At 37.8% G+C, this 14,462-nt stretch overlaps 1 long non-coding RNA gene across 5 annotated transcripts; it reads left to right on the top strand.

Annotated features, from left to right (window-relative positions):
• Window positions 1–3,502: 3,502 nt before the first annotated feature.
• Window positions 3,503–13,974, top strand: LOC104210018 (uncharacterized). Of its 5 annotated transcripts, none has more exons than XR_706755.2 (7): window positions 3,503–4,170; window positions 4,253–9,132; window positions 9,243–9,382; window positions 9,446–9,724; window positions 9,807–9,923; window positions 13,510–13,616; window positions 13,746–13,974. It is a non-coding gene; the product is annotated as an uncharacterized lncRNA (long non-coding RNA). The 5 variants fall into 5 exon arrangements; XR_011400660.1 differs by having other exon boundaries at window positions 4,253–7,760; window positions 7,848–9,382; XR_011400659.1 differs by having other exon boundaries at window positions 4,253–7,628; window positions 7,713–9,382.
• Window positions 13,975–14,462: the final 488 nt, after the last annotated feature.

The raw sequence follows: 14,462 nt of genomic DNA on the forward strand, positions 1-14,462 counted from the left end.
TGCTGCTCGAGCTCTAGGTAGAGCTCTGCCTTAGCCTCGACCTCTAGTGCGACCTCAGCCTCGACCTCTGCCCCTCATATGAGCTGCCACTGGGAGCACCGACTGTTGTTCATCTAAAGATGCAGTATTTGTTCTCTCCATCTACGAGAGAACAAGAATAGAAGAGTTAATCAGCAATGATAGAATAAGATTGCACGACAGGGAAGAATAGAAGTGAAATTGTTTCTAAACAGTAAACTCCATAGCCTCTGGGAGATAAGTACAGACATCTTCGTACCGATCCTCGAGACTCTACTAAGCTGCTCGTGACTCGTGAGACCTAGGAAAACTAGTACTCTAATACCAACTTGTCACGACCCAGAATTTCCACCTTCGGGATTGTGATGGTGCCTAACATTTCACTCGCTAGGCAAGCTAATGTTAGAGTAAATTATAAGCCATTTCAACAATTCAAAAATTTAAAACTCATTTTAACTGAGCTTCTAGAAGTACTATAAATAAGTACACGAGCTTCTAGAAGTACTACAAATAAGGTCTGAAATAAGTACAATTGTCTCGAATGAAATGAACAGTACTAAGAAAAGGGGAATGGGACTTCAAGGTCTGCAGATGCCAACATCTCTACCTCGAGTCTCCAAGTATGCAAATCTGAGCTGATGCACCACATGTACAGCTGGGACCAATACCAAAATCTGCATAAGAAGTGCAGAGAGTAGTATGAGTCTAACCGACCCAATGTACTCCGAAGTGTCGAGCCTAACCTCGACGAGGTAGTGACGAGACTATAACAGGACACTCACGTAATTAACCTATACAAACGAGGAATATATATATATACAACATAACAACAAATAGAGATTTAAACACGTACTAGTAGGCCAGGACATGCGAAAGGGGGTACAAGGTACGGTAACTACAACAGGAACCGACTACATGAAACAATAAATAACCTTCAACCAATGAAAACGGATAAAAAATGAATAAAGACTGCACGACATCACCCATCGTGTTTTTACTCTCAACCTCACTATGGAACAGAAATAATGGCACGGCATCACCCTTCGTACTTTAACTCTCAATCTCTCCATAAGATGATAAATATGGCACGGCATCACCCTTCGTGCTTTTACTCTCAATTTCGTCACAAAATGGTAAATACGGCACGACATCACCCTTCATGCTTTAACTCTCTTCCTCACTATGTATAAATCAACAACTGAAATAATAATCAGTACGACATCACCCTTCGTACTTTAACACTCTCTCCCTAACCCTGAAACAATGAATATATAACATTTGGGAGAAAGAATAATCAAGAATCGACCTTGCATCATCAATGGTTCCACAATATCGAACCTCAAATTCTAATAATATTCAACTATCACAAATAGTTCATTAGTGTGGAAAGAACAATCGATTAAGTAATAAAATAGTCTAAGCATGGATATCATAATCAATTAAGGAAATAAATTACAAGAAACAAGTCTCACCCGCATGCTTTAACCCAACAAAAACGCATAAGTATGCGCCACCTCACATATACGTTGTACCCAACAGTTAAACATGTATCAAATAGACAAACAAGTCCTAATCCCTCAAGTCAAGGTTAACGACGACACTTACCTCATTCTGCAGTCAACTCAGAGCTCTACCGGGGCCTTTTCTGTAGAATCTGTCTCCAAACCACTCGTATCTAATCACAATCGACACGATAACGTCAAATAATGCTAAGGAAATCAATTGCAATACATAAAGATAGGATTTTTACACCTTTTCAAAAAAGCCAAAAACAGCCCAACCTTGGGCCCGCAAGGTCAATACCCGAGGTTCGGACCAAAACCCATATACCCATTCAACCCCGAGCCCGATTACGTAATTAGTTTTGAAATCCGACCTCAAATTAAGATCTAAATCCCGAATTAACAAAAATTCTCAATTCTTCCTAAATCCCTAGTTTTCTTTCATGGAAGAACAAGGATTAGGGCTAGAAATTAATGGGTGATGTTAGAAATGGAAGAAAATGAGTTAAAGTGTACAAACCTATGAATTGGTGTTGAATTTCTCTTCAAATAAGCCTCTAGGCCGAGCTCTAATAGAAGGTTTATGAAAAATGGGAGAAATCCCGTTTTTGAAACATTTAAATCACTGGGCATCAGGCCTTCTTTGCATTCGTAAAGGGCTTGACACGATCGCGAAGCACATCAGCTCATTGGCCTACGCGCTCGCGAGTTACACTTCGCGTTCACGAAGGCTTACACTCACCTGCCCCCGCGTTCGTGAGCCTAGGGCTGCGTTCGCGAAGAGTAACAGTCAGATTCCGCTCATAAGGCACATACCCCTACACATTCGTGAGATGCTGGTCACGTTCGCGATGGGTAAAACCCCATACACTCCGCGTTCGCGACCCAACTATCGCATTCGCGATGAAAAGAATCATCCCCTGTCCCAAACTCCCCTTTGCGATCACAAGAAAGGCTTCGCGATCACGAAGCACATGACACCAGATACAGCACTAACTCAAGAAGCCAAAAATTTTCTAAGTTCAAATGGTCCGTAGGCTATCCGAAACTCATCCGAGCCCTTAGGGCTCCAAACCAATTATGCACACAAGTCCAAAAATCTCATACGAACTCGCTCACACGATTAAAAGACCAAAATAACACCTAGAACTATGAATCAGACGCCGAATCAAATGAAATTTCCGATGAAACATAAAAATTTCTATTTTAACAACCGGATGTCCGAATCACGTCAAATTAACTCCGTTTTGCACCAAATTTTACAGACAAGTGATAAATATGGCAATGGACTTATATCAAGTTCTGGAACCAAAATACGGACGCGGTATCAACAAGGTCAAATATTGGTCAAATTTATAAAGTCCTTAAACCTTTAGACTTTAAATTTTTAACAAATTGCGATAACTCGAGCTAGGTGCTTCCAAATTCGATTTCGGGCATATGACCAAGTCTCAAATCATAATACGGACCCACCGGGAGCGTCAAAATACCGGTCCGGGTCCATTTGCTTAAAACATTGACTGAAGTCAACTCAAATAAATTTTTAAGGCACGGATTTATATTTTAGTCAATTTTTCACATAAAAGCTTTCCGAAAAAAGGCACGAACTACGCACGCAAAACGAGTAAGACTAAACGGAGCTATTTAAGGTTTCAAAACATAGAATTAAGAGTTAAAACTCTAGATTACCTATCGGGTCATCACATAAATGACTAAAAATCTCAAATTTGATTCTGATGATGAAATAATTTATTAAGAAACATCTTACTTAGTAAATTTTAAAAAAGGTCAAATATATATGTGGCCCTTAAACTTATTCAAATATTTTATTTAGACATCTAAAGTAAGTATATTCCTATTAAACACTTGAAACTAAGTCTTTGTGTGACATTAGACATACATTGCTGACATGGCATCATTCACCTCAAAAGAGAGAGCGAAGGACCAAAATTTGTATTTTTAATTTTTTTTCCCCTCTTTTCCTTCATCTTCTTTCTTCCCTGTCATGTAGCCATTTCCGCCATCACACGATGCAAAAATGAACGCATACCATAAAGTAAAACTCCTGATTCACTTATATGAACAATCAAATTTCTACATCCCTTTTTCACTATTATCTCCGCACTACTAAAAAATGTGCAAATTCCGACTGAAACTTTTCGACGGAAAATAGTAGTCGGAAATTTCCGGCGGTTTTAATCAGAAAATGTAAAAAAAATTATTAAATTTTTAAAAAAATTTCGACCACATTCCGACAACACTAGTCGCAACATTTTGGCGCAAAAATCCAAAATTTTTGTTAGCGATCGATTTGGTCGGTCCATGAAAGTCAACTTTTATGTTTCACCAGTTTTGTTCTTTCGACTGAAACGGTCGGAACATTAAAAGTTAAAAAATAAATTTTTTCCTTTATTTTCCAACTGATTCGGTGGAAAATCTTTTTAAATTTTTTGTCAGTGATATACCGACCCAAACATTCGGGCAATAAATATTATTTTATTGTTACTTTTGCATCCGACCGAGTCGGTCAAAAATATGTTTTGGAAACCTCCCCGACCCCTTTCTTCTTCTCTTTCACTTTTCTTCCTTTCTTTCTCTTCTCTTTCTCTTCCATCGACGACGTTCTTGTTTGTATATCAATTTTCCAAAGGTATCAATTTCTCCCACCTCCCTTTGTCGCGGCCAAATTTGTTTTTTTAACCCAACTAATTGTTATTTTTTTTCCTTTTCAGGCAGCAAATCCGGCGTCTAGGGGTTGTTTTCCGGTGAGGTAAGTTCTCCGTTCATCCTTTCTCTGGCCTTCAATCTTAATATATTTGTTCTTTTTTGTTTTGTTTATTACAATTCAAGTTATTAATTTTACACTATCATATGTAATTGAATCTTGAGAACCATTATAACAAAAGCTCTAAATTCATATTTTAGGGAATTGAAGTAGATAATTCGCTTTCTTCCTAAGGCATCTATAAGTACTTTTTTTTAACTAAGCTAGATGTTCTTTATGGCTTTTTAACTTACTTTATTTAGCTTTGGACTAGTAATAATTAACCTCTAGACTTTGAGTTTTCTTGATTCCTCTTCCTAATACGATGTACAAGTGAACTATATATACTTGTGTGCTAATTTTGTTTTGTATATGGTATTGATCTTGAAACCTACTCCTAAGTAACGGAAAAAAAATAATGCCCTTGCCTTTATCTAATTTGACATCCTGAGAAGTCATTGTAACAAAAGCTCTAAATATGCAATTCTAAGACTTGCAAACACATGATATTTTTTTAATTATTATGCAATAAGCCAAATGTACATAATATCACCAATACTTGAGGAACTCTTCCCCCCTGCCCCTTAATTCAAATATGATTATGGAATAAGGTTTATTGAAAAAGCATCAAGAAAGTTTCTTGGGATTGTAAATGAAGCGAAGATTTGTGTGCATGTTTAATTACGTAACTTTTTATGTTAAAAATCTAATTGTGTTACTTATGAAACATAGCTAATAGTGATATTAATTTTAAAGAATATTAGTTTAGAGAAGTTTAATACTTATCAATTTTTGTAGATGGAATTTGGGTATCGTAGATGAATATATAATAGGAATTATCCGAATCGTATGGGGTTTCGGGATGAATTTATGGAAGGGGTTGCTGGCTTTATTGCTAATGCAAAGAAACTTGATGATTTTCTTATTGAAGGGACGATTAGGCGCCCTTGTGTGAAATACAAGTATGTTAAGTTATTCGGACCAGATACTATTACTGTTCATCTCTATAAGAAGGAGTTTATGAAAAACTATTATTTGTGGATTGTTCATGAGAAAAGTCATGCTAGTGCAGATGGTATTGATTTTTTAGAATTCTTTTGGTAGTGAAGAAGATAGTCTCATAGAGGAGAATATTTATGTTGAAAGTTCTCAATTTAATGACATGACGAGTGATGCTTTTGAGATGTTCCCAGAGGCTCAATCTGAACCAAATGATGAGGCTAAATGCTTCTTCAAACAGTTAGCCGAACCTAATTGTCCGCTTTATGAAGGCTTGGTGCATTCCAAGTTATGTATTGTAATTAGACTACTAAATATTAAATCGGATAATTCTATTTCTCAATAGGGCATGGATTCTATCATTGGCCTTATGAGCGAACAATCCAACAAAGATTGACATACCCAAATATTTTTACACAGCAAAAAAATTAGTTTTCAAGTTGGGTCTTTCATTGGAAAGGATTGATTATTGTAAAAAAGGTTGCATGTTATTCTATAAGGATGATGCACCTTTAAAAAATTACAAATTTTGTAACCAGCCTCGTTACAAAGAAGTCACAAATGCTAAACAGAAGAAGGTTCCAATGAAGGCAACGCACTACTTACCCTTTATACCAAGGTTAAAGAGGTTATATGGATCAATGAACTCCGCTCCTCATATGAGATGGCACTATGAACATAGAAGGCCAGATGGTGTTCTATGCCATCCGTCAGATGGAGAAGCATGGAAGTCTTTTGATAGGGTATTACCAGACTTTGCTAGTGAACCAAGAAACATTAAGTTGGGATTATGTGCTGATGGATTCACTCCATTTGCAGCCTCTGCTGCACCATATTCAAGTTGGCTAGTGTATGTGACGCCGTATAATCTTCCGCCTGAGTTGAGTATGACAAGTTCATATTTGTTTCCAACTTTTATTGTTCCAGGTCCATGCAATCCAAAAAAATAATTGATGTTTACATATAGCCCTTGATTGATGAGTTGAAGTTATTGTGGCATCAAGGTGTGAAAATATATGATATGTCAACTAAGCAAAACTTCAAATTGCGTGTTGTTTTAATGTGTACTATAAATAATTTTTCTACTTATGGAATGATGTCCGGGTGGTCAAGTGCCAGAAAGTTAGCTTGTCCGACTTGTATGGAAGACACAAAGGAATTCACTTTGAAACATGGAGGCAAGAACACATGGTTTGACTTTCATTGTCGCTTCTTGCCAATGAATCATGAGTTTAGGAGAAATACCAGTGCATTTATGAATAACAAAACTGATTATGAGGTGCCACTGCATGTCTTGTCGCCTAAAGAGACTTGAAACAGAGTTAGGAATCTACCTAAGGTAACAGAGTATCCATTATCTAATGACATGCATATCAAGAAGAACTTTTTTGATAACTTGTTTAATACTATGATGGATCAGCAACAAGACAAAAGATAACTTGAAGGCCAGGATGAATTTGAAAAAATATTGTAGGTGAAGTGAGTTGTACTTGACATACTTGAACAACAAGATTCAGAAGCCTAAGACTAGTTATACACTTTTGATGAGAGAAGAGAGATTTGTGATTGGGTTAACAATTTGAAGATGCCTGATGGATATGCATCAAACTTATCTAGGTGTGTTGACATGAAAGAAGGGAAGTTGACGTTTATGAAAAGCCACGATTGTCACATTTTCATGGAATTTTTTATGGCTATCGCTTTCAATGTTTTGCTTGATAGAATATTGAAGCCCATCACAGAGATATGCTTATTTTTCAAGGAGTTGTACTCTATCACATTGTAGGTTGAGAACCTAGATTACATGGGTAGTAATATTCGTTTAACTTTAAACAAGTTGGAAAAAACTTATCCGCTTGATTTTTTTTGATGTGATAGAACATCTTCCAATTCACCTTGTGCAAAAGACACAACTAGGAGGTCCAGTTTAATGTAGATGAATGTATCTCTTCGAGAGATAAACCTTTAATCAATTATCCTTACGTATTTTAGTTAAACATTATTTTATCTTAAAATCGTGCTATGCAACATGATTGACAAATATAAGCGGACCGTGAAAAGTAGATCAAGGATATAGGGGTCAATATGTGAGGCATATTTGGATAGAGAAACTTCTTATGTTTGTTCATATTATTTAAACTTGATGTGTTATGTTTAAGAAATAGACCTGATCGGCATGATGATGGAGGCAATACCGATCCATTGGCACCACCTTTTTCCATATTCAATCAACCTGGAAAAGGTGGTCCAAAACGTAGTCCAACACAATTTTTGATTGAGATGGAGCTAAATTCAGCTACAACACATGTACTACTAAATTGTCCCGAGGTCCAACCTTATTACAGGTAAGTGTATATTTATATTGCCAACTTATTCAAGATCAATTATCAATTATTTTATCTAATGAAAGTTTCATTTCTTTCGGACAGTTGGTTTGGGGGTACATTTGGGTATGAGCATGTTTATCCTAACACTGTGTAAGTATTAGTGAAGTTTGCTTCAAGGCAAATTATTATCAATTGTACGTACTTTTTAAATTCTAGTTGTTATTGGGTTCGCTCTAGGTTCATAATCCAGATAATGACGTAAATGATCTATTTTTGCGTGATATTGCTTGGGGACATGACCCTAAAGTCAGAATGATGTCTAAGTACTACATCAATGGGTACACGTTTCATACATAAGAATGGTCTAAGGTACTCATTTATCATTGCACAAAATATGAAACATGTGCATTATGTACCTTATCCTTTGTGTAAGAATAAGGTTGTATGTCGGGTAGTGATATCAACAAAGCCCGTGGGTAGAGTTGAAGTCAAGGATGTATTTGATGTAGCGTACCAGAATGACATATCAAATGTTGAATCAATAGTGGATGATGAACTAGTAGGTGAATTCCAGGATAGTGAAGGCCTCTATGAAGAATTCGATCCTTCAATCCTAGATCAAATCAAAGTGAGTATAAGGAAGGAACATCCATGGCAAACAAGGACGGAGATTCAAGTGATGAATATGAAGCAAGCGATGATGAAGAATTATATGATGAAAATGAAAAAAGATGATAAAATGAATATGATCAATATGAAGAAAGCGATGAGGATTGAGTTATTTGTGTGTTTTATGACTTGTTTGATTTCTTATGTTATTCCTTATGTTATTGTTTTATTTTTATATTTAGTTGGATTGTTTATCTGTTTTTTCTTTAATTATTTTAATATATAGAAGAATTGCTTTATACTATGACATCATAGTTGATTTTTTTTATTATTATACTTGTTTTACTTAAATTGCACATACGACTTCCAAGGTAAAGAACATAAATAATCTAAGAAGAAAAAAAAATACTTTGCCATCTACAAGTCACATTTATTCACATATGCCTAGTATGAGTACTCCTCCTCGTATTCTGAGTCCTTCTCAGTCGACTTCATTACCACCCAAGTTTTTCAGAATTCCTCCCTCCGGTCAGTACAGTACGGTATTATTCCATGTCAGTAAATGGTGGTTCAGCCTCCAATACTATTAATTTTATGCACACACCTACTTTGCCACCTTTGAGTCATCCCGTCCCTGCTAGTCAACTTGGTGGCTCACCATTGATTCTATCCTCGGGCGGCCATAACAATCAGCATGATGGTTTGTCTTTTGTGCCTCCATCATCATCCACTCCATATCATCTCTATCATTATCTACTCGTAGTATATCTAGACTGGATATTGGAGGCTCCCAAACGGCTCCATCCCTATCTACAATTACTACTTCAGTTGTTTCTTCACGGAGACAGTATACTCGTGGGACTGTAGAGTACGATCATTTGCATCGGTTGATTATCGTACCCCATGAAGACGAGTAAGTTATTCTTTATTTTTAATTGTTTGAATAAAGTTCTACATATATTCAATTTAATAAAGGTTTATTTTACATGTTAAATATGATGCAAATTTTTGTCATCATATCAGGCCACACATATGGTTGTGGAATTTATGAAGCTATTTTTTCATGAGCCGTGGAATTTATGAAGCTATTTTTTCATGAGCCGTGGAATTTCTGAAGTGAGATACCATATCAGATTAGAGTGAATATGTGGCATCAATTTAAGGTACGAATAAATAAAATTTATGTAATACTTGTTATGTTCATCTAACTTTTATTTTAATTGCAGACTAATTGTGTATGGCAGCCTCAACATGAAATTTAGGTGAATGCAAATTTCGAGAAGAGAACTCAAAAAATAATTAAAGATAGTCATTTTGTTGCTCGGAAAGGTGGCAACAAGCCCAATTGATTTTGTGAAGATGTATGGCTTCAACTTTTAGAGAAGTGGAATACCGATGAATGGAAGCAGAAGAGTAAAAAAGCAAAGACAAATAGAACCTTCAATAAGGGTAGATCATTGCACACCGAAAGTTCAATTAGTTTTGCAGTCTATCGATTGAGATTGGTAATTTATTTATAAAATTTTTCTTGGTATATTAATTATATGTGATCGTAAATATATTAACTCATATTTTTAATTTTGGTAGGAAAAGGAACATGGGAGAAATGTGTCCCATGCTCATGTGTTTGAGGAGACACATAGGAAAAAGAAAAAGGATGGTACACGAGAAGGAAGGGTTGAACCGCGTGCATAATAGACATATGTAAAATTCTAAATTCAATACTACTTTTTTTTGTTAAGAATAGTTTACAACAACGACCAGTAAAATCTCACAAGTGGGGTCTGGGGAGGATATTATGTAAGCAGACCTTACTTCTATCCCGAGGGGGTAGAGAGGCTATTTCCAATAGACCCTCGTCTCAAGAAGACGAAAAGAGACAATATATTAGTATCATCAACAAAAAAACCATAGAAATAATAACAACATCACAAAAACCAGTAAATAGATAAGAAAGTAAAAATAATAACCCGTAAATAAGGCCCGACACTATAAAAACGGAAGAGTAGTGTAAACACAACATTGACCACTAGCAGTCTAAGACTATTCCTATCAGCCAAGCATCACACTCGTAGACTAAATATGTTCAACTACTTCCTAACACACAACCTTAATCTCCACAGCTTCCTATCGAGTGTCATGTCCTCGGAGATCTGAAGCCTTGCCATATCCAGCCTGATCACCTCTCCACAATACTTCTTAGGCTGCCCTCTACCTCTCCTCGTAACCACCAATTCCAACCGCCCGTACCTCTTACCAGGGCATTCGAGTTTCTCCTCTGTACGTGCCCGAACCATCTGAGTCTCGCTTCCCGCATCTTGTTATCAATGGGAGTCATGCCCACCTTCTCCCGAATATCTTCATTCCTAATCTTATCAATCCTAGTATGCCCGCACATCCACCTCAACATCCTCATTTTTGCTACTTTCATCTTCTGGATATGTGAGTTCTTACCTGGCTAACACTTAGCCCCATACAATATGGCTGGTCTAACCACCGCTCTATAAAACATACCTTTGAGTAGCGGTGGCACTTTCTTGTCACACAGGACTCTAGATGCTAACCTCTATTTAATCCACCTCACCCTTATACGGTGTGTGACATCCTCGTCGATCTCCCCATCCCCCTGGATAGCCGACCCAAGGTACTTGAAACTGCCTCTCTTAGAAATGACCTACGATCCAAGCCTCACATCAATGCCCGCTCCCCTCGGCTCGACACTGAACTTGCACTCAAGATATTCTATCTTCTTCCTGCTCAACTTGAAATTCTTAGACTCAAGGGCCTGTCTCCAAACTTCCAGCCTCTTCTTAATGTCACTCCGCGTCTCGTCAATCAGAACTATGTCATTAGCGAATAACATATACCATGGCACCTCTCCTTGAATATGGTGTGTCAGTGCGTCCATCACCAGGGCAAATAAGAATGGCCTGAGCGTAGATCCTTGGTGTAACCCCATAACAATTGAAAAATTCTCAATGTCGCCTCCCACTGTCCTAACTCGAGTCTTAGCTCCATCATACATGTCCTTAATCGCCTTAATGTAAGCAACCGACACACCTTTAGCCTCTAGGCATCTCCAAAAAACCTGTCTAGGAACCTTGTCATGTACTTTCTCCTGATCAATAAACACCATGTGTAGATCCTTCTTTCTATCCTTGTACTGTTCCACCAACCTCTTAATAAGGTGGATAGTTTCTGTAGTAGAACGATCCGGCATGAACCCGAACTGGTTGTCTGATACAGACACCGCCCTCCCCAGCCTCACTTCTACCACCCTCTCCCAAACTTTCATGGTATGACTCAGTAATTCGATACCCTTATAGTTGTTGCAACTCTGGATATCACTTTTATTATTGTACAACGGAACCACCGTACTCCACCTTCATTCATCTGGCATCCTCTTCGTCCTGAAAATAATATTAAACAACCTAGTTAGCCACTCTAAACCTGCTCTACCCACACACCTCCAAAATTCTACTAGAATCTCGTCGGGCCCGGTAGCTCTGCCCCAGCTCATCTTACGCATAGCCCCCATGACCTCCTCAACCTTTATGCGCCTACAGTACCCAAAATCGCGGTGACTCTCGGAATTTCTCAACTCACCTAGCACAATATCCCGATCCCCTTCTTCATTCAGAAGTTTATGAAAGCAAGTCTGCCATCTTCGCTTAATCTGGTCCCCTCCCATCAATACTCTACCGTCCTCGTCTTTGATTCTCCTCACTTGGTGCAGATCCCGAGCCTTCCTCTCTCTCACCTTGGTCAGTTGGAATAATTTCTTCTCCCCGCCTTTGGCTCCTAGTTCCTCGTACAGACGACCAAAAGCCGCAATCTTAGCCTCCATGACCGTCAGTTTTGACTCCTTCCTAGCTACTTTATAACTCTATTTGTTCATACTCCTCTCTACCTCGCATGTGCTCCTTACTAGCTTCAGGTATGCCGCCTTCTTCGCTTCTACTTTACCTTGGATCACTTCATTCTACCACCATTTGCCTTTGTGCACGCCAGCATAACCCTTCAAGACTTCCAACACCTCTCTTGTTGCCTCCCTTATATAATCCACCGTCGTCGACCACATATCTCTCGCGTCTTCACTACTCCTCTAAGCTCCCACAACCGATAACCTCCCTTCTAAATCCTGAGCTTTATTCTTAGTCAAGGCTCCCCACCTAATCCTCAATCGATCTCGTGCAGTCCTCTTCTTCCTCTTCATCATTATACCAACGTCCATCACCAAGAGCCTATGTTGCGTCGCGAGGGTATCATTCGAGATAACCTTACAATCCTTACACAGCCCTATGTCGCACCTCCTAAGGAGAAGATAGTCAATCTGATTTTTCGTCACCGTACTCTAAAAAGTAACCAAATGCTCCTCCCTCTTCGGAAAACTAGAGTTAGCAATCACCAACTCAAATGCCTTAGTAGAATCCAACAACAAAGTACCTTCTGCGTTCTTATCCCCAAAATCGAAGTTGTCATGCACCTCGCCATAGCCGCCTGCAATCGACCCAATATGACCATTAAAGTCCCTCTTATAAATAACCTCTCAGCAGGCGGAATACTACGCACAATCTCATCCAACCCCTCCCAGAAGCGCCTTTTAACCTCCTCATCCAAGTCCGCTTGCAGCGCATAAGCACTAACGACATTTAGGATGCACTCTCCAACCCCCAAATTAATAAACATTAACCTATTATTCACTCGCCTAACCTCTACCACAGACTCTCTAAGTTCCCTATCCACCAAAATGCCTACACCATTCTTACCCTTCAGGACTCCAAAGTACCATAGCTTATACTCGTCTGTATTCTTCGCCCTCGACCCTATCCACCGAGTCTCTTGGACATACATTATATTGACTTTCCTCTTTTGTAGGATCTTCGCCAGCTCTATAGACTTACCCATCAATGTAACTATGTTCCATGACCCAATTCTCAACCTATAGGCACCCTTATGTCCCTTACCTCCTTTGCATCTCGTCACACCCCCTAACCCCTGCCCCACCCCCACCCCACACCCTAGCCTCCCCGAGGACATGACCTTACTCTACCATCCCAGACTACAGTCATTATACGTACAACAGACTAAGGAGAATCACTCACACACAATAGGCAAACGGACCAGACTAGGAGAAAACAAGTTGATGCTAATTGAATGCTTTACACTAATGCGAAATAAAAAGGCAACAGTTTAACTAAAACAAGGAAAGGAAAATAGGAAAGTGGGTGGTACCAACTCCCAGGTATAGAATAGTTTGTTTATATAATATTTATCATTCTTATTTCAGGAAGAGTATTAAAGAAGATTGGAGGAATGGCACTCAGCCTGATTCCTAACCGTCTCCCGAAGATATGACTTCAATATGGATACAAGCAACCGGTGAAGTAAATAAAAGTATAGAATTTTGTAGTAATATTCGTTTTAATATTAGTAATATTGATTTTAATATTAGAATTTTGTAGTAATATTAGCTTTATATAATATTTATCTGCTTTTCTTTATTTCTCATGAAAATAACTAAAGATAGAGTCTGCGAACTTGGAGTACAACCATCCTCCAATCATCCAGCCGCATTATTTAGTGATGCTTCTACTTCACCCGAAGAAATTGAGACTATGCGGATACAAATTAATGAATTGTTGCAACAATGGAACAATGCTCAAGAAACAATAAGTATGATGCGGATATTCATGGAAAAACATGGCAATCAACGTACAATGGAGAAATCTAACAATGAGGAGACTGAAACTAATGAGGAATAATATTTTGAATGTGTTATATGATATTTAGACTTGATTGGTTTCAACTCAGTTTTTAGACTTGGTTGCATGTTAATGTTATTTTCTTAATGTGTTTTAAATTAAATGTCATTTTGGTTGAAACTTTTCTAGTGGTTTAATAGAATTTACACTTGTTAAATAATTTTGTTATGTTTAAACTAGTTTGATATTTGATATTTTTGGCTCAATTGATTGAGAAATTGTGATATTGGTTGAATGATATTGGCTATTTGATTTGGCAAAGGGTGTAGCTTAAAATACAGCAGAATTCTGTTGAAATTTACCAAATTTTGCGACTGATTTCCGACCACTTTAGTCGGAAACTTTAACTGGAAATTTCCAGATTTGTGACTGAAGTGGTCAAAAATTTAATTAATTTTAATTATTTTTGACCGATTCGGTTGGAAGGTTTGAATATAATTATAATTAATTATTAATAGTACTGACTAAATCGATCGGA

Source organism: Nicotiana sylvestris, chromosome 6 (genome assembly GCF_000393655.2).
Source record: "Nicotiana sylvestris chromosome 6, ASM39365v2, whole genome shotgun sequence".
Taxonomy (NCBI): Eukaryota; Viridiplantae; Streptophyta; class Magnoliopsida; order Solanales; family Solanaceae; genus Nicotiana; species Nicotiana sylvestris.